Genomic DNA, 19,614 nt, shown 5'->3' on the forward strand with positions numbered 1-19,614 from the left:
GGGTAGGAGTGTAGATGAATTAACAGTGTTGTCCTCTAGACGACCGAATAGCGAACTAATACTTGGTATGTGTTGGATAGCTTTCGTGATTGCGTGGAAATTTGAGAAGCTTGAATATGGAGGTGCGTTTGTGCTGGATCGTTTTTCCCTCCCGTGTAAATTGTTTGGTTCACTGCTTCTGCACATTTCACGCCTTTATTTAGTTGAGGGGAGATCGATTGTGTGGTGTGTGCATCTAGCGTGTGGAAGACACGTTTGCCAGCTATCTAGACATGAGAAACACTTTAGTTGACCTTGTAAATTATAGGGATTATTTGGAATCTACTATATCACTGACATCGGTATTCGAGAGTGGAAATATCAGTTTCCTCAATTTGTTTCGATTTGCTGAGTAAATGTCATCACAGACGTGACAAGTTTCCAGTTACTCAGTGGTTTACAGCACGCCCCACCTAGCCTAAGTTTCGCGTTTGTAGAGAAATAATTTCCAATCTATATCTTGGGAATTATGCTGTGCTAGCGATCGGTAGGATGCTGCCTTGTTCTTGATATCGAGAAGTACCGCGAAAATGGCCCAATATTATTGCGAACCATGCGAAAATACATGTGTTCTTGTAATCCCCAAATCTGGAGATGAGTGTAGAAACAGTAATGTGTCTGTGCTGAGGGGAAACGAGCCCGAATTAGTAGAACAGTTCTGAGAGTGACTTTGGTCCGCTGTGGGTGCTGTGGTCGCGCATTGGGGGTGGATGACGTGTGTTCGTTGGATGCGGGTAAATATCTAGCGCTGTGAGGAGTATATAAGATACTGTCCATCTTTGTGGTATATGTACAAATGTTGTGAAAGGGATGATTTTGTTTGGCACAGGATACGAATTGTATGTTTACTACATCAAAATGGCACACGGTGATATATTGCTGGGTTGGAGATCGGTTTCACACACTAATATTCAAAATCCTGTCCTCGGTGGGAGAGCAGTGTAAATGAGTAAGAGTCTTTCCATATTTGACGATATGTATGGTAGTTAGTAAGATTTAATTGCCAGTGCAATATGGCGATCTGTGTAAAATAACCACTGAAAGTCTCATCTGCAGAAGAAAAGAGGCAGATGGTGCTTCGATACCGACAGAAACAGTAATTCGGCTGGTAAATTCGATAGGAGCCAATCATAATGCTCGATTCATTCACATCCTTTTTTTTTTTTTTTTTTTTTTTGGTCATCAGTCTACTGACTGGTTTGATGCGGCCCGCCACGAATTCCTTTCCTGTGCTAACCTCTTCATCTCAGAGTAGCACTTGCAACCTACGTCCTCAATTATTTGCTTGACGTATTCCAATCTCTGTCTTCCTCTAAAATTTTTGCCCTCTACAGTTCCCTCTAGAACTATGGAAGTCGTTCCCTCATGTCTTAGCAGATGTCCTATCATCCTGTCCCTTCTCCTTATCAGTGTTTTCCACATATTCCTTTCCTCTCCGATTCTGCGTAGAACCTCCGCATTCCTTACCTTATCAGTCCACCTAATTTTCAACATTCGTCTATAGCACCACATCTCAAATGCTTCGATTATCTTCTGTTCCGGTTTTCCCACAGTCCATGTTTCACTACCATACAATGCTGTACTCCAGACGTACATCCTCAGAAATTTCTTCCTCAAATTAAGGCCGGTATTTGATACTAGTAGACTTCTCTTGGCCAGAAATGCCTTTTTTGCCGTAGCGAGTCTGCTTTTGATGTCCTCCTTGCTCCGTCCGTCATTGGTTATTTTACTGCCTAGGTAGCAGAATTCCTTAACTTCACTGACTTCGTGACCATCAATCCTGATGTTAAGTTTCTCGCTATTCTCATTTCTACTACTTCTCATTACCTTCGTCTTTCTCCGATTTACTCTCAAACCATACTGTGTACTCGCTAGACTGTTCATTCCGTTCAGCAGATCATTTAATTCTTCTTCGCTTTCACTCAGGATAGCAATGTCATCAGCGAATCGTATCATTGATATCCTTTCACCTTGTATTTTAATTCCACTCCTGAACCTTTCTTTTATTTCCATCATTGCTTCCTCGATGTACAGATTGAAGAGTAGGGGCGAAAGGCTACAGCCTTGTCTTACACCCTTCTTAATACGAGCACTTCGTTCTTGATACTCCACTCTTATTATTCCCTCTTGGTTGTTGTACATATTGTATAAGACCCGTCTCTCCCTATAGCTTACCCATACTTTTTTCAGAATCTCGAACAGCTTGCACCATTTTATATTGTCGAACGCTTTTTCCAGGTCGACAAATCCTATGAAAGTGTCTTGATTTTTCTTTAGCCTTGCTTCCATTATTAGCCGTAATGTCAGAATTGCCTCTCTCGTCCCTTTACTTTTCCTAAAGCCAAACCGATCGTCACCTAGCGCATTCTCAATTTTCTTTTCCATTCTTCTGTATATTATTCTTGTAAGCAGCTTCGATGCATGAGCTGCTAAGCTGATTGTGCGATAATTCTCGCACTTGTCAGCTCTTACCGTCTTCGGAATTGTGTGGATGATGCTTTTCCGAAAGTCAGATGGTATGTCGCCAGACTCATATATTCTACACACCAACGTGAATAGTCGTTTTGTTGCCATTTCCCCCAATGATTTTAGAAATTCTGATGGAATGTTATCTATCCCTTCTGCCTTATTTGACCGTAAGTCCTCCAAAGCTCTTTTAAATTCCGATTCTAATACTGGATCCCCTATCTCTTCTAAATCGACTCCTGTTTCTTCTTCTATCACATCCGGCAAATCTTCACCCTCATAGAGGCTTTCAATGTATTCTTTCCACCTATCTGCTCTCTCCTCTGCATTTAACAGTGGAATTCCCGTTGCACTCTTAATGTTACCACCGTTGCTTTTAATGTCACCAAAGGTTGTTTTGACTTTCCTGTATGCTGAGTCTGTCCTTCCGACAATCATATCTTTTTCGATGTCTTCACATTTTTCCTGCAGCCATTTCGTCTTAGCTTCCCTGCACTTCCTATTTATGTCATTCCTCAGCGACTTGTATTTCTGTATTCCTGATTTTCCCGGAACATGTTTGTACTTCCTCCTTTCATCAATCAACTGAAGTATTTCTTCTGTTACTCATGGTTTCTTCGCAGCTACCTTCTTTGTACCTATGTTTTCCTTCCCAACTTCTGTGATGGCCCTTTTTAGAGATGTCCATTCCTCTTCAACTGTACTGCCTACTGCACTATTCCTTATTGCTGTATCTATAGAGTTAGAGAACTTCAAACGTATCTCGTCATTCCTTAGTACTTCCGTATCCCACTTCTTTGCGTATTGATTCTTCCTGACTAATGTCTTGAACTTCAGCCTACGCTTCATCACTACTATATTGTGATCTGAGTCTATATCTGCTCCTGGGTACGCCTTACAATCCAGTATCTGATTTCGGAATCTCTGTCTGACCATGATGTAATCTAATTGAAATCTTCCCGTATCTCCCGGCCTTTTCCAAGTATACCTCCTCCTCTTGTGATTCTTGGACAGGATATTCGCTGTTACTAGCTGAAACTTGTTACAGAACTCAATTAGTCTTTCTCCTCTTTCATTCCTTGTGCCAAGCCCATATTCTCCTGTAACCTTTTCTTCTACTCCTTCCCCTACAACTGCATTCCAGTCACCCATGACTATTAGATTTTCGTCCCCCTTTACATATTGCATTACCCTTTCAATATCCTCATACACTTTCTCTATCTGTTCACCTTCAGCTTGCGACGTCGGCATGTATACCTGAACTATCGTTGTCGGTGTTGGTCTGCTGTCGATTCTGATTAGAACAACCCGGTCACTGAACTGTTCACAGTAACACACCCTCTACCCTACCTTCCTATTCATAACGAATCCTACACCTGTTATACCATTTTCTGCTGCTGTTGATATTACCCGATACTCATCTGACCAGAAATCCTTGTCTTCCTTCCACTTCACTGATCCCTACTATATCTAGATTGAGCCTTTGCATTTCCCTTTTCAGATTTTCTAGTTTCCCTACCACGTTCAAGCTTCTGACATTCCACGCCCCGACTCGTAGAACGTTATCCTTTCATTGATTATTCAATCTTTTTCTCATGGTAACCTCCCCCTCGGCAGTCCCCTCCCGGAGATCCGAATGGGGGACTATTCCGGAATCTTTCGCCAATGGAGAGATCATCATGACACTTCTTCAATTGCAGGCCACATGTCCTGTGGATACACGTTACGTGTCTTTAATGCAGTGGTTTCCATTGCCTTCTGCATCCTCATGTCGTTGATCATTGCTGATTCTTCAGCCTTCCGCCTTTAGGGACAATTTCCCACCCCTAGGACAAGAGAGTGCGCTGAACCTCTATCCGCTCCTCCTCCCTCTTTGACAAGGCCGTTGGCAGAAAGAGGCAGACTTCTTATGCCGGAAGTCTTCGGCCGCCAATGCTGATTATTTATCAAAATTTAGGCAGTGGCGGGGATCGAACCCAGGACCGAAGACGTTTTTCATGATGAATCAAAGACGCTACCCCTTTTTTTCTTTTTTTTTCTTTTTTTTTTTTTTTTCGTTGAATCTGCTCGGGGCGGACGTCGTAAGACATCAGTTTAAGTTCGTTGTTGATCGAGTAACTCAGTTTTTTTATTACAGAGGGCAGCTAACCCTCTGACCGAACACGCTGAGCTACCGTGCCGGCTGCTCCCTAGACCAAGGGTCCTATCATTTGACATCCTTTATGCTGGGATATAGGAGCCTCTACATAGCGGAGGGAACGTTTGTGTGTGTTGACAGCAGGAAGTGTAACACATGATGGACTGGGTAGCATGTTAAAGTCCTTGCCAGAGGGTTCATCGAACCACCTTCACAATTCTCTATTATTCCAATCTCGTATGGCGCGCGGAAAGAATGAACACCTATATCTTTCTGCACGAGCTGTGATTTCCCTTATTTTATCATGGTGATCCTTCCGCCCTACGTAGGTCAGTGTCAACAAAATACTTTCGCATTCGGAGGAGAAAATTGGTGATTGGAATTTCGTGTGAAGATTCCGTCGCAAACGTAAAACGTCTTTTTTTTAATGATTTCCAGCCCAAATTCTGTATCATTTCTGTGAGACTCTCTCCCATATTTCGCGATAATACAAAACATGCTGCCTTGCTTTGAACTTTTTCGATGTACTCCATCAGTCCTACCTGGTAAGGATCCCACACCCCGCAGCAGTATTCTAAAAGAGGACGGACAAGTGTAGAGTAGGCAGTCTCCTAAGTAGGTCTGTTACATTTTCTAAGTGTCCTGCCAATAAAACGCAGCCTTTGGTTAGCCTTCCCCGCAACATTTTCTAAGTGTTCTTTCCAATTTAAGTTGTTCGTAATTGTAATACCTAGGTATTTAGTTGAATTTACGACTTTTAGATTAGACTGATTTATCGTGTAACCGAAGTTTAACGAGTTCCTTTCAGCACTCATGTGGATGACCTCACACTTTTCGTTATTTAGGGTCAACTCCCACTTTTCGCACCATTCAGATATCTTTTCTAAATCGTTTTGCAGTTTGTTTTGGTCTTTTGATGACTTTATTAGTAAATAAATGACAGTGTCATCTGCAAACAACCGAAGACGGTTGCTGAGATTGTCTCCCAAATCGTTTATATAGATATGGAACATCAAAGGGCCTATAACACTACCTTGGGGAACGCCTGAAATCACTTATGTTTTACTCGATGAGTTTCCGTCAATTACTACGAACTGTGACCTCTCTGAAAGGGAATCGCAAATCCAGTCACATAACTAAGACGATATTCCATAAGCAAGCAATTTTACTACGAGCTGCTTGTGTGGTACAGTGTCAAAAGCTTTCCGGGAATCCAGGAATACGGAATCGATCTGAAATCCCTTGTCAATAGCACTCAGCACTTCATGTGAATAAAGAGCTAGTTGTGTTTCACAGGAATGATGTTTTCTAAACCCATGTTGACTGTGTGTCAATAGACCGTTTCCTTCAAGGTAATTCATAATGTTCGAACACAATATATGTTCTAAACTCCTGCTGCATATCGACGTTAACGATATTGGCCTGTAATTTAGTGGATTACACCTACTACCTTTCTTGAATATTGGTGTGACCTGTGCAACTTTCCAGTCTTTGGGCACGCATCTTTCGTCGAGCGAACGGTTGTATATGACTTAAGTATGGAACTAATGCATAGGCATACTCTGAAAGGAACCTAATTGGTATACAGTCTGGACCAGAAGACTTGCTGTTATTAAGTGATTTGAGTTGCTTCACTACTCCGAGGATATTTACTTCTACGTCACTCATGTTGGCAGCTGTTCTCGATTCGAATTCTGGAATATTTACTTCATCTTCTTTTGTGAAGGCATTTCGGAAGGCTGTGTTTAGCAAATCTGCTTTGGCAGCACTGTCTTCGATAGTATCTCCATTGCTATCGTGCAGAGAAGGCATTGATTGTTTCTTGCCGCTAAAATACTTCACATATGACCAGAAACTCTTTGGATTTTCTGCCAGGTTTCGAGACAAAGTTTGGTTTTGGAAACTGTTATAGGCGTCTCGCATTGAACTCCGTGCTAAATTTCGAGCTTCTGTAAAGGATCGCTAATTTTGGGGATTTTGCGTCTGTTTAAATTTGGCATGTTTGTTTCGTTGTTTCTGCAACAGTGTTCTAACCCGTTTTGTGTACCAAGGAGGATCAGCCCCGTCGTTTGTTTGGTATAAACCTCTCAATTACTGCTGATACTATTTCTTTGAATTTAAGCCACATGTGATCTACACTTATATTATTAATTTGGAATGAGTGGAGATTATCTCTCAAGAAGGCATCAAGTGAATTTTTATCTGCTTTTTTGAATAGGTATATTTTTCGCTTATTTTTCGACCTTAGTTTCGTAAACAGGTTTTGTTAGGGCAAGAATTTTCGTGCATACAAGCTGAGACATCAAGAAAGCGAGCGTTAACTATTTCCAGGATACTATACAATTTCTACGAGGTCGACTCGGTTCTTATTTTTTACATAGTCATGTGACTTCAGTATAAGATTGAGAAGCTTGTTAGATGCGCTTGCGAATTTATTTCGCGCCCGAACTTCACTGTTTTGCGTCAGTCGCGCTGGGTAGTTACGCAGGGTTAGATGCGTCTCTCGTGTCACGCTAGGAACAACGTGCCCTGTGCTACTCACAAGGGGAGGCCACCAATTGTGAAATTCAGATTCGATTCATACTGCGCATAATAGAAGCTCATGGCCAGAGGTGTAATGTGGCAAAGCACCAAGATGCACTTCTCAGCCATTGTCGAGAAAATCGGCAGTTAAAAGAAACCGTTGCGGTGAAGTACTCTCTACAATTACTAATTGTCTGTAGCGTCGTGGCGCAGGGGTAAGCGCTCAGGTACGCCGGCACGGTAGCTCAGCGTGTTCGGTCAGAGGGTTAGCTGCTCTCTGTAATAAAAAAAACTGAGTTAATCGAGCAACAACGAACATAAACGGGTGTCTCGCGACGTACGCACCGAGCAAATACAACGAACGAAAACGATCAAAAAAAAAAAAAAAAAAAAAAAAAAAAAAAAAAAAAAAAAAAAAAAAAAAAAAAGGTTCGTAATCCGAAGGTCGCCGGATCGAACCTCGCGCCATCCAAATTTTTTTTATTTTGTTTTTTGTAATTCAAATGTATACACACACACACACACACACATATATATATATATCCATCGTCCACCATCAATTGTCTTCTCCAATTTTTGCCGATATGATACGATACGCGTGGTATGCATCAAACCTGACGAACGATAGAATAATTTTTTCAGAATGTCAATCAGGTGTGTTTCCCAACAGATATTTAAAAAACAATTGTTCTTGTAAAAACGCAACGTTTATCAGATGTGCTCGATGTCATGCTGTTTTCTGCTTTCCATGTTTCTATGATAACTATCACTCTGGTTCGTGCGATAGTCCGGCTACTTCTGGTCACTAATGGTTAATTATGTGCGAGTGTATACCGAACTTTTCAATAAATTGTATCAACTTGAATACTATTTGTGATATTGTGTTTTATTCCAAGTTTTATTTTTCCACGACAAACGACTTTCAACAACTTATTATATGCATAATTGTTGCAACTGATTACCCGGAATTATATATATATATATATATATATATATATATATATATATATATATATATATATATTTGAATTACAAAAAAAACAAATAATAAAAAAAAGTTGCATGGCGCGAGATTCGATCCGGCGACCTTTAGATTATGAACCCGAGCGCTTACCGCTAAGCCACGACGATATAAAAAATTAATAACCGTAGAGAGTATTTCAGCGCAACGGTTTCTTTTAACTCGATTTTCTCGACAACGGTTGAGAAGTGCATCTTGGTGCTTTGCCGCATTACACCTCTGGCCATGAGCTACTATTATGCGCAGCATGAATCGAATCTGAATTTCACAATTGGCGGCCTCCCCTTGTCATTCATCAACAGTAAAGACATGTGCTGCCCAGAGGCGTCTCACGTATGAGACCGGCGTTAGCGTGCCTTTGAGTTCTGTGATGTCAGTTTGACACTGACTGTATACTCGATAATAGAAACAACTTTCACCTGTGAAACTTCCTGGCAGATTAAATATTTTTGCCGGACCGAGACTAACTATGCCTTCGTCTTTCGCGGGCAAGTGCTCTACCAACTGAGCTACCCAAGCACGACTCACGCTCCGTCCTCACAGCTTTACTTCTGCCAGTACCTCGTCTCCTACCTTCCAAACTTTACAGAAGCTCTCCTGCGAACCTTGCAGAACTAGCACTCCTGAAAGAAAGGATACTGCGGAGACATTCTAGAAACATCCCTCAGGCTGTGGCTAAGCCACGTCTCCGCAATATCCCTTCTTTCAGGAGTGCTAGTTCTGCAAGGTTCGCAGGAGAGCTTCTGTAAAATTTGGAAGGTAGGAGACGAGGTACTGGCAGAAGTAAAGCTGTGAGGACGGGGCGTGAGTCGTGCTTGGGTAGCTCAGTTGGTAGAGCACTTGCCCGCGAAAGGCAAAGGTCCCGAGTCGAGTCTCGGTCCGGCACACAGTTTTAATCTGCCAGGAAGTTTCATATCATCTCACACTCCGCTGTAGAGTGAAAATTTCATTCTAACTTTCACCTGTGTCTGCTGGTGGCTCACAGCTGTGACGCCTCGCGCGCCGCTGGAGCGTCTGCACCGGGGGCCCGGTCGTGTCAGCAATGGTGCCTAGGTGAACACATATTTCGAGAGGTATCAAGAATGAAAGGGATGTCGACACGTCATGCTTGAAGGCAGCTGTGCATAGTTTGACAGCTGACGGGTGCATCACTTTGCTGGGGCTGCCTGTAGCCCCCTGTGCGGTCTAGTGGACAGGTGGTGGCAGAGGATGCTTGTGTGCGTTGACTGCGTGTCTGTTGCATTAGTTTGCAAGTCGGTCTGCAGGCTGTGCTATCCGTTATTTGGGCAGTTTACGAGTTGATTTTGTGTCTGCGCATCAGTGTACTGCACTATTTAGGAGGAGCTTGCATGTCTCTGCTGAAATTATTTCGGTAAGTTAGGAGTTGTTTGCGGCTGGAGAGCGTTATTTAGACGTAACTTACAGGTGTGCAGACTGTGTATTGTGACCCCAAGCGCATCAGAGCGAGTGTTTTGCGTCAGTGTGATAAATATACTCCATCCCTAAACAAAATGTCCCAAAATAAATAGAGTACACTCCTTGCTTACTCTCCCCAGCAGCCCAGTGCAGGCTGAGTCATTTTTGCACCATTTCCCCCTCCAGACCACCATCTTGAATTACGTCACAGAAGGGATGACAATACCCTCTGGTGAGCAGTACTATGTACTAGGTCAGTTGGACTCTATATTTCGTGGTGGAGAGGCTGCCTGCAAAATAAAGACTAATGTCCAGCACAGGCAAAGTCCTTTTCTCACCATTTCCCCCACCATCTTGGATTACGTAACGAAACGGACGACAGTGCTCTCTGGTGGTGGTACTGTGTACTAGGTCTAGGCCTCGTGGTGTATACACTATTCTCCGCCATCTCAGATAACAGTACTTGCGTCATCAGCTGACGTCATGGCTGCCATATTGGATTACGTCACAGAACAGATGACAGTGCCCTCTGGCGGTGGTACTGTGTACTAGGTCAGTTTGAGTGCGAACCTCATGGTGAACACACTGGATGGTGGTGCTACCTTTAATTGTTTAATTAAAGACTGGTGCATGATTTCGACAGTGGATGATTAGCAAGCATGTTTGCAGTGTTTTTTTTAGATGAATTATTATTTTGACAATTTACGAGTTGTTTGGCTCTCTGGACGTAAATGTATTCCATTATTTAGGAGTGGTTTGCATGTCTGTAGGCTGTGCATGCGTTATTTTAACAGTTTACAATTAGCAAGCTCATGTGTAGAGCATTATACATGAGTTATTTAGGAGTAGTTTGCAGGTGTGTATGCTGTGTGGCATGTCAGAGTGTGTTTTCTGTATCACTGTGTTAAATATATTCCATCTCTAAATAAATTGTTCCAAAATAAATAAAGTACACTCCTTCCGTTCTCCAGCAGCCCAGTGCAGGCTGAGTCCCTTTCCCACCAATCCCTAGGAAGAGGTGGTGGTCAGGTGTCTTAGGTTAGTGGAGGTGAACTTTGTTTCCCGTAATTTTCTTAGGTTGGTAGAGAAACCCCAAGTGACCTTTCTTTGCCGCCAAAATTTAAACTTGGCGCCAGCTCCTAGGACGAGGTGGCAGTCGAGTGACGTAGGTTAGTGGAGGTAGTCCACGATTTTCTTAGGTCAGTAGAGGTGTAATGCATTATCCTGTTGGAATCTGAACTTCCCACAATTTTTCTGTGGGAGGGGAGGGGGGTTAGGTTAGTGGAGGTAGCCCAATTGACCTATCTTCCCGCTAAAATTCAAACTTCTCCCCAGAAGTCGCCATCTTAGATAACGTCACGGTCGCCATCTTGGACAATGTCATACACTGTTGCCAAGTCTACATGTCGCCATCTCGGATGACCTCATCGCCGCCATCTTGGATACATCTGGCAACATTGGAGAGTGGGGTAGTATCACCCTTGCCCCAATACTGTTGTGCACTTATCTAAGTACTGCAACATCTGCCATGGTAACACTGAAGGAAATACTGAACATCAGTGATCTACGAATTTTAATAGTTACAGTGGAGGTATGGAGTGTGATGGAGCTCTAAAAATATTTCAGAGGTCAGTATCCATTTATAATGTTAGATATATGAAGGACCTAGGCGATGGGGACTCTAAAGCTTTCAATAAAATTAATGAGTTCACTGTTTATGGTGATACGTTGGTAACAAATCTGGAGTGTTGTGGACATGTGCAAAAGAGAATGGGTGCCAGATTGAGGCAGCTACGAAGAAATGAAAGGAAAGTTGCTATCTGATTGAAAATCTCTGTCTGCCCGAGGCAGACTGACAGAAACTTAAACAGACCTTCTTCAGAGTTATTATGGACTCGGCATTAGACGAACTGCACCTCTGAATGATGATACAGTAATGAGAAAAGATATATGGGCCACCTACTTTCACAAGTTGTTCACAGATGACCACCCTGTTCATGGACTTTGCCCTGAAGGAGCAGATTCTTGTAATAGTTATCAAAAAGCAAAAGAAAGTGGACAAATATACCATCACAAGCATTGTCTTCCTGAGCCTGTTTTGAATTAAATAAAGCCAATTTTTATAGACCTAAGTGACCCTGTTTTGCTTAGTAAATTTTTCATGGGGGCACTCATAATACAAATAAAAGTTTCAACCACTGCATATGGGAAAGGATACCCAAGAATGTTTTGGTAGAACTAAACACATTAAACGTTGTGCAGTGATATGTTTCAATGATAGAAGGATAAGTAACTTGGAAGTCCTGAAAAATTTAGGCATAAAATGTGGCTCTAATATGGAAGATCAATTGCTTGTGTATGACATACAACAGGTGCATGAAGCTGAAAGATTCGCTCTTCAGGTTACCAAAGACAAGAAGTGCTAAAAGGAATGCAAGAAGAAGCTTGAGGATGAAGAAATGCTCCAGGATGAAGACTATTCTTCAGGAATGGCTGAGGGAAAGTTTAATTGGACTCATGTCTTCATTTGCAATTTCCTGCAAGTAGTATTTTTCGTTATTCAGGTACAAATATTTCCTAAAGTTTATAAAGCATTGCTCTAATTTTTTTCTGTACCTTGCAATAGTTCATACTTATGTAGTAGACCTAAGCTTTATTGCAGAATCAACTAAATTATAGAAAAAATAACGTTTTTATTAGGAAAAAATTTATAAAAGTTAAAATGTAAGATGTGATATTTTTTAATCTTTGTAATATACATAATAGGTGGAATTAAATAGGTCTAGTAACTCAGCCATCATGTCATGCATATCTGGTAAAAATTTGGTCTCCTTCAAATCCATTGCATTGGATTAAATGGTATCTCAATTTGAGGAAACATTTTGGAAAAAAATGCACCAATTTCTTTGTAATTTTTTTAATAACCCTAAGCAAAAATATTCAAACTACTTATAATTTGTTTAGAAAGTGTGCTGCATTACCTGATATCAACAAAAAGTCTGTAAAACATATACATTATAAAGACTGCCTGAAAGAAATAGTTACTGATTTTTACATAATATTGAGTTGGAAAAATACCCAGTATCCTTAATAAACATGTGCCTCACATGGGTGACTACGAATATTAAAGCGTTAAGCTGTGACAAGAGTTAAATACATGGAAGATTAAATCCAAATGATGGATCCGAAAAGAGATTTCCCACGGGGATTAGTCAAGGGAAGGAAACACATTTGTAAAAGAAATAACACTCGGAGACGAAAATGCTGTCCACAACAGCAAACTACCCAACAACTGGCATGAAAATATCAGCTGCAGACATGCCACCCTTCCAAGATTTTAGAATCTTATTGTATTAGTTGATTAGGCATTTCGAATAACTAATTTTTACTTTAACAGCTGCCGCTTCATACTACAAAGCATTGTATAAGTAACAATCCAAAAATTACAAAGTTTATACAACTCGTTTTTTTTTGGTTACATTTATTAAGTTTATTTATTTATTCCTTCGTGAAATATGTCATTGGCTTACACACACACACACACACACTGCTGCAGAAAATCACACATAGGTTGCTTTTCTTGTACTCCTAGAAACTACGAAAGTGTACTTTACGACCATTGTTTTCACTTTTTTCAGAAATAAAATAAAAACACACTGAAATCGAATGGAGTACAGCAGCAATTACTGCACAATAAATGCGACAGAATGCTCGTGTTTCGCGTAACTGCCGCCAGGGAGCAGCAATGGTAGGAAAGTGGCGCAACAAAGTACAACCAACGTGAACTTTTTGTGGTGTGACAAAAGTATTGTCTCATAAGTTGCGCCACTAAAAACTGGGAGTTCACACATGCAACTGCAGTATTCCACTAGCTGTGGCGACACTTTTGTTGCGTGTGTGGAACTGGCTTAAAGGTCTGAAGCAGATTGGCTAGCACAGTTAAATATGTCACTGGAAAATAGCTGTTATAGTTTATGATTTCCCACAATCGCTATTTCTCTTCGACGAGATGTAAACAGCTTCTGTCTAATATGTCTACTTATCCTCCACTGTACGAAAAGTCACTCAGTCCATATTAGGCGAAAATTTTTCAATATTATGAAGGCAGCGTAGGGGAAATCTGTTTCCGAAATTCGGTTTTGGGAGCCCTGTGTAAACGGATGACAAGATAGTCAGGATAAACCAGGAAGTGTGTTACCTAACTGCACACACTGAATCTCTAAAAATTAAAAGACTTTATCATCAAAAGGACTTACAAAACCGAGTGCAGTAGGAATCTTCACACATTCCAAGAAACTGTGCAAGTATTTACTTTTAAATACTTTGTTTTTTCGAATATTTGTGTATATGACATAAAATGAGATTTCCCATGACCTAGACTAGATGGAATACTAATTGCTCTTTGGAAACTAAGCATATGTAATAATACCTCTCTTTGTACAAATATTAACGTTTGACAGTGTTTACTTTAAAACGAGCAGTTTGCACTGACATGATATAAATTACTGCTGTTTATGAATGGCTAAAATATGGTGAAGGACTGCAGAGATAACTAGTTGTAAATTGCAAACAAGTTCTTTGTGAATGAGTAACCACACCTCCTATATCAAAAGCTGTCTTAATGTTTACTGAAGGAAGACGTTTCCTCTAACTCCACAAACAAATGACATGATCATCGAACGAACAGACTAGAAGATGACAAAATTATAATGGAGAATACCACCCATGCACATGGAATTTTGAAGCGACTGATGCTGAGTGATTCAGAAATGACAGGGAAGTCATTCACGTGACATGTGTAAGACGAGTAGAGGCTATATGGTACTGGCAATAAAAAAACAGTATGACTGAATATCATATCATGCCTGTCTACTTAATGTAAATAACATAAGACATACATTTTAGTAATAATTTGTGCTGAAGCCAAAACAAAATTACTTCTTGTGCAAGTTATGCCAAATGATGTACTTCCTCATAATTTTCTACTTATTTTATAATTGGCAAATTTAGTTTGATTCTTACAATTTTGAATGTACTACCTAATACTTTACATGTAAATGACATTGTGCTAGATGTAACGATGAAGCATGGATTATTCTAGACATGTTGCGCCTTAAGTATAGAACAGGATTTAGCTGTTTTATGAGTGCTATTTGGCGCATGTTTCCTTCTGTGCATGCGATTCTGTTGGGCTTCCATTTGTTCTTTCTCTTTTTCTGATATGTGGTTATGTATCAGGATGTTAACTTTTCACTCGCAGTGATAAGACAATGGTGTACATAACGCCACTGAATACAAAATGATTTCATTTGTATCAGGGCACTGGTGGAGTTATGGTGCAATGAAGTAACACCAAGTCCACTTCACTTTAGAGGTATACAACACCATCTGGACGTAGTGCTGTATAGAGAGCATTTATACAGAGAGAGTGGCCATAGTTGAAGTTGTCCGTGATTGGTTGATTGGCTTTGGCAGAAAACTGGTGCCAAATGTCTCTCGTGCTTCCTATGTTCGCTGTGCTTTTGAGTTGAATTAAAGTTCAGAGGACTTTTGGAAACGATTAAAAGGTATTTGAATTATTGAGAGACTTGTTATGCGTCGTGAATGAATGTTCGATTTAGTTGTATATCGTTTTTAGTATGTAATTAGCGTTTGAGATCTTAAATACGAGTTGAAATAGTGAAGCGTTTTGTGATGAAGGCGGTAGGCCTACATGTTTGAAGTAAACACCTTAGTAATTGTACAGTATTGTTTTTGACATCTGTAATTCGTTCTGCAGGCGTTCGTAAACGATGCCAGGTTGTGCTGCATTTGGTTGTTCCAATAGAGGCGAAGGTGGATTTCGCATGTTAGCATTTCCAAGCAATGAAGAAAGACATAAGCAGTGGGTAATCGAAGTCAACAGGGCTGACATAAATCACACAGGAGCCTTGTGGAAATCAACCAAGTACTCTTATTCATGCGAAGTAAGTAGCTTTTGCTTTTTACTACATATAAAACAACTTACAATATACATAGTTAAATTTGAAAACAGACCTGTAAATTGGCTGTGTGAAAATTATTATAATACATTATTCTTATAAACAAAGGCATTTAACGAATGATTTCGCCATACTGTCTTGTGCTTTTCATTCGGTGAGTGTGTACTCCACTACTGGCCATTCAAAAGTACCGCCCGCAGTTTGGCAGAAAAATGGCCGCCGTATCGTCGGGTTGGCCACTCTCTCCCTATACAGGCTCTCTAGTGCCGTATACTTCTGCACACTCTGGTGGCGCTAGCGTGAACTAAGGTCACTCCAGTCATTTTTACAAGGGATTTGATAGCGTTATCTCCAGTGTGTGTTTTGTACAAGTTAATAATTATGAATCCAAACTCTTGTGGGTACAAAATTATGACATTACTCAAAGGCAGTAATAGTGCTGCCACAATAGCTAAGTTATAATGTTTTCTGCAGTCGTTGTATTAAAGAATAATATAGTTGTAAACATAACCTAGCTTATGAGGCATTTGTATTTCACCAGATGAGGAACCATTATGTGCTCTATTTTGTTTCAGAATCAAATAGTAATCCAACTAACTATCATACTATTAGCAGCGAAGAAGATGTAGGGAAGCATTCGAGTAATGACGAAAAGGATGACTCCGATTGTGACAAAACCTGTGAACCTTCAAGGTCTCATTCGGATGACAATAACAGTACACGGAATCAATCAAAGAATAGGTTAGAAAACAACAGTAATGTTCAAACTGTCGCAAATGAACAACAAATACCGAATATACTAGAGGGAGATTTATACTTCAGCAGTGATAGTGAAAGTGCTGTAAAAAGTTGTGCAGCTTTAGAAATGAACGAATGTGTGGGAAGGAAAGTAAACAATAAAACTAATATTCCACAGCACGGTAAAACGCGTGTAGTTCATGCTGATGAATGGAAATGTAACATCTGTAAATGCAAATTAGCTGGGGAGGAAGGAATATGTCAATAAGAAAGGTAGGACTGTTCCTGCTAAAGTACTGCAGCCTCCGTGCATGTGTAGTAGAATGAAATGCTCAGAAAAACTGCCTGAAACTGAAAGACTGGAGGTTTTTCATTCATACTGTAACGAGGAAATGTCTACAGATATGAAAAAGCAATTTCTTGGCGTGTGTGTTGAGCAACGTAGTACAACTCGTTCAAGAAAAAGAAACTTAACCTTTTATGAGTGTAAAGAAAACACTCTAAGCTACTATTTTACTGTAAATGGTGGACGAGTAGTGGTGTGCAAGATTATGTTTTTGAACACACTTCCTATCTCAAATACATTTGTAGTAAGCATTTTAAAAAACACGGAGACAGGTGGAGTAGTAAGGAAAGATCAAAGGAGTAGGCATACTCCAAGCAGAAAAACACCTGATGAAACCGTTGAAAAGACATATTTCTTCTTTCCAGCATCATAAAAGTCACAACAGTAGAGAACAGAGGTCAGGAAATATTTAGGACCAGAACTGAACATACAAAAAATTTATGATCTATACATAGATGACTGTATTCAAAACAATATTGACCCAGAGATAAGGGGTAAAAAATGGCTTTACGCAGAAATCTTTAATGTTACTTCCAGGCAGATTAAAACTGTGTGCCGGACCGAGACTCGAACTCGGGACCTTCACCTTTCGCAGGTAGAGCACTTGCCCGCAAAAGGCAAAGGTCCTGAGTTCGAGTCTTGGTCTGGCACAAAGTTTTAATCTGCCTGGAAGTTTCATATCAGCGCACCCTCCGCTGCAGAGTGAAACCTCATTCTGGATCTTGTTGTTGTTGTTGTTGTTGTCTTCAGTCCTGAGACTGGTTTGATGCAGCTCTCCATGCTACTCTATCCTGCGCAAGCTCTTTCATGTCCCTGTACCTACTGCAACCTACATCCTTCTGAATCTGCTTAGTGTATTCATCCCTTGGTCTCCCTCTACGATTTTTACCCTTCACGCTGCCCTCGAGTACTAAATTGGTGATCCCTTGATGCCTCAAAACATGTCCTACCAAGCGATCCCTTCATCCTGTCAAGTTGTACCACAAACTCCTCGCCAATTCTATTCAATACCTCCTTTACATAGATCTTTAATAAATAGTTCAATTTGTTAGTCACACCACCTGAAAACGGTACCTGTCATATGTTTCAGGCAAGGCTGAAAAGTAATCTGACTCCAGAAGAAAAAGAATGTGTTGAAGCTGAGCATACTGCTCATCCGGATGAATCAAAAAACAGGTATCCTCTAAAAAGTAATGACACTAACAAGGTAAGAGGAACACCAACACACAAAGTGTTAACCGGAGGCCTTCAGAAAGGTTTTCCATCCTCACACATATCAAAAAGTATTAGTTTCTGTAAGGAAAAACTTTGGGCCTTAAATTTTACCTTGTATGATGCATCAGATTCCTCAGTTCACTGCGTGATGTGGGATGAGTCAAATGAAGGGCGGGGCGGAAACGAAATTGCATCAGCAGTTTTGAGGTGGGCAGATAGTGTCATACCTGACAGTGAGGTGGAGGAAATCACACTTTGGGCAGACAACTTCTATGGACAAAATAAGAATGTGAATATTATAATGTGGTTTTTTCCTGGTTACTGCATAAGTATCCACAAATTAAAACCATAACTCAGAAGTTACTACTAAAAGGCCATGCCCATATGAAGGCTGACAGTGTTCTACATCTACATTTATACTCCGCAAGCCACCCAATGGTGTGTGGCGGAGGGCACTTTACGTGCCACTGTCATTACCTCCCTTTTCTGTTCCGGTCGCGTATGGTTCGCGGGCAGAGTGACTGCCGGAAAGCCTCCATGCGCACTCGAATCTCTCTAATTTTACATTCGTGATCTCCTCGGGAGGTATAAGTAGCGGGAAGCAATGCAGAGCGCCTGTCTTGCAGAGTCTGCCACTTGAGTTTCCTAAACATCTCCGTAACACTATCACGCTTACCAAATAACCCTGTGACGAGACGCGCCGCTCTTCTTTGGATCTTCTCTATCTCCATCAACCAGATCTGGTACGGATCCCACACTGATGAGCAATACTCAAGTATAGGTCGAACGAGTGTTTTGTAAGCCACCTCCTTTGTTGATGGACTACATTTTCTAAGGACTCTCCCAATGAATCTCAACCTGGTACCTGCCTTACCAACAATTAATTTTATATAATCATTCCACTTCAAATTGTTCCAACGCATACTCCCAGATATTTTACAGAAGTAACAGCTACCAGTGTTTGTTCCGCTATCATATAACCATACAATAAAGGATCCTTCTTTCTATGTATTCGCAGTACATTACATTTGTCTATGTTAAGGGTCAGTTGCCACTCCCTGCACCAAGTGCCTATCCGCTGCAGATCTTCCTGCATTTCGCTACAATTTTTAATGCTGCAACTTCTCTGTATACTACAGCATCATCCGCGAAAAGCCGCATGGAACTTCCGACACTATCTACTAGGTCATTTATATATATTGTGAAAAGCAATGGTCCCATAACACTCCCATAGGGCACGCCAGAGGGTACTTTAACGTCTGTAGACGTCTCTCCATTGAGAACAACATGCTGTGTTCTGTTTCCTAAAAACTCTTCAATCCAGCCACACAGCTGGTCTGATATTCCGTAGGCTCTTACTTTGTTTATCAGGCGACAGTGCGGAACTGTATCGAACGCCTTCCGGAAGTCAAGGAAAATGGCATCTACCTGGAAGCCTGTATCTAATATTTTTTGGGTCTCATGAACAAATAAAGTGAGTTGGGTCTCACACGATCGCTGTTTCCGGAATCCATGCTGATTCCTACAGAGTAGATTCAGGGTTTCCAGAAACGACCTGATATGCGAGCAAAAAACATGTTCTAAAATTCTACAACAGATCGACGTCAGAGATATAGTTCTATAGTTTTGCGCATCTGCTCGACGACCCTTCTTGAAAACTGGAGCTACCTGTGCTCTTTCCCAATCATTTGGAACCTTCCGTTTCTCTAGAGACTTTCGGTACACGGCTGTT

The 19,614-nt window shown here is 40.9% G+C and overlaps 1 pseudogene; it reads left to right on the forward strand.

Annotated features, from left to right (window-relative positions):
* Nucleotides 1-19,614, forward strand: part of LOC126460251 (RNA-binding protein Pasilla-like) — a 118,430-nt pseudogene that overhangs the window by 50,329 nt on the left and 48,487 nt on the right.

Source organism: Schistocerca serialis, chromosome 1 (genome assembly GCF_023864345.2).
Source record: "Schistocerca serialis cubense isolate TAMUIC-IGC-003099 chromosome 1, iqSchSeri2.2, whole genome shotgun sequence".
NCBI classification, from domain to species: Eukaryota; Metazoa; Arthropoda; class Insecta; order Orthoptera; family Acrididae; genus Schistocerca; species Schistocerca serialis.